Genomic DNA, 2544 nt, shown 5'->3' with positions numbered 1-2544 from the left:
AAAAAAAAAAAAAAAAAAAAAAAAAAAAAAAAAAAAAAAAAAAAAAAAAAAAAAAAAAAAAAAAAACAATCTTTCTCCAACTCTCATCCCTCCCATCATCATCTCTCTCTTCAACTCATTTTAGGTAAGGCAAAAAAAATAAATAAATAAATAAAAAGAATGACAGTTGAGATTCACGAAGATTTAGTGATAGATCTGATCAATAAAGTATATATTAAATTTTCATTGTTAGATGTTCATTGAATTATTACAATGGTTTGGTTTCAGTTAGAAACTAAATACCAATCAGTCAGATTAGTAATATTAGATTAAATTTATCAGTAGCAAAATGAATAGATTAAAAATAAAATAGTCAATAAAATTTGTGAACAAAAAGGAAACACTGAGATAAAGAAAGATTTGGAAACAAGAACCACTATAAATTTGGAATACATGAGAACAAAATTAAAAGACAAGAGAGTAAATACATTAAAAAAAAAAAAAAGTTCCAAGAATTAAAATCCATAAACTAAATATAGAGAGAAAAGTAAATGCAGTAAAGTCCCACAATAATTTAAATAACTCTATCTATTTTTTTTTTCATACAACAGTAACCATGGAAAATAAGAATTTTTAATAAAAATATAATTATAGATATATAACCTTTCAACGCTTTTAAAATGACCAAGGTAAATTAGATAAATAATTTTATAAAGTTCAAACTTGAAACGGATGTCAAACTCACATAGGTTGGATTTCAAAGGACAGAAGCAAACTTTCTTTAAGAATATATTCGTGACAACAACTTAAACTAACCAGGTAGATGGCCTTACTATCGGCATAGTTATATTTGATGTTGACATGTGTATGTGGTTCTGCACGTGTCATATATACTGATATGTGTGAATTATCTGTGAATCAGTATACTTATATTATGTTTATGTTATGTTATAATATGTGAATTGTATGATAATAATTACGGTACGATGTGTTCAAGGATATGTTTGAGATAGGATACGAGAATGATGCACAAAACGAAATGTAACGATAGGAGTAAGATATGTTTATGAAACGTTAAGGTTGAGTTACATACCGGAGTGCTATGGATAGGAGAGATTGATGAAATAATATGGTTAGGATATGGGTAAAAAGGGATAGGCTTGTGATAGATTGATAGAACGATAGTGTTAAGATACGTTCCTGTGATGATATGACTAAGGTACGTTCACGTAACAATGTGACTGTGATAGGTATAAGAACGTTAAGGCTATGATAAGTTAGAGAACGATATGACCACAAAGTGTTTATGATATGATATATTGTGATGTGATGTGATATGTTATTTTTAGATTGTTTTGTGTGACCATTGAGGTAATTGTTGTATGAATTACATGTTATGAAATGACATGTTAAAAGCATGGAGCGTTATGTTTGTTTTCTAAATTTTATGTATACAAAATGTTATGAATGACACGATATCACGATAAATTAAATGAAATATAACCCCGTTAGAATTATGCATGATATAAGAACTGAAAAATGAGAAAATATATGATATGAATGTAAGACGATAGAGGTGTTATATTTAATAATGTCAAAAATGGAAAAATATTGGGACCTCATGCATTATGTGTGCTCATGCATTGGGGATACCTCTATTTCATCACGATGGGCAGGGGTACGATCATTATGTTTTACCTAATGCTGCCGGCAGGGGTACGATCATTTTGTTTTACATAATGCTGTCGTGGCGGTTACTAGTTCTAATGAGTGTCTGGCCTAAAGAGCTCCCAGAGTATGCTCGCCTGACAAGGAAAGCAGCCCAGTGGTGTGCGAACTAACTGGTGAGCCCATACTCGCATGTATGAGCTATGTGTAAAGTATATGGTACATGTCCAAATTACCCGTTAGGACAGTATCGTAGGAAAATAGATTGAAAGGATAGGTCTCATCATTGCATTCACATGTTTTTGCATTTAACCCCAATAGTGGGGTCACTTACTAAGTATTTCTTTGAATATTCAAGCCATGTGTTACTACATTTTTCAGGCTAAGGCAAGACATTCCTATACGGCTGACGACAACATCACAAGTCGAGACCATGACACATGTATAGGGTAGTCATATTTATTTTCTTAGACTTAGGCTACAATAGGATGTTCTTAATTTAAACGTTTATTTATTTTATTTAGCCTTTTGTTGTGTCATTTTTTAAAGGTATTTCCGAAACACGTAAGTCCATGAAGGAAATGCACATTTGTCTTATTTTGAACGATAAGTGCTAGTAGCTTTAGTTCTTGTTGAACGATGACGAACCATAATTATCGGAACCTATTATAAATTAATATCCAAAAATGAAGTAATAATTTTGTTGAAATCCTAAACTAATATAGTAGCTCAAGAAAATCCAAACATATTAAGATAATTGGCCCTAAAAGCTAAATTAGCTCAAACGTGTTCTAAAAACATTAGGCTAAAAAAAAAGCATGGGCATAAATACATACCCTACATCAAATGATCCAAGCGTTCGATAGTGTACATTGAATTCGAAAATCCAAAAAGGAT

The sequence above is a fragment of the Cucurbita maxima genome, unplaced genomic scaffold (assembly GCF_002738345.1).
Source record: "Cucurbita maxima cultivar Rimu unplaced genomic scaffold, Cmax_1.0 Cma_Scf00010, whole genome shotgun sequence".
NCBI lineage: Eukaryota > Viridiplantae > Streptophyta > Magnoliopsida > Cucurbitales > Cucurbitaceae > Cucurbita > Cucurbita maxima.
The sequence above is the reverse complement of the archived record's forward strand: the minus strand, read 5'-3'. Positions refer to the sequence as shown.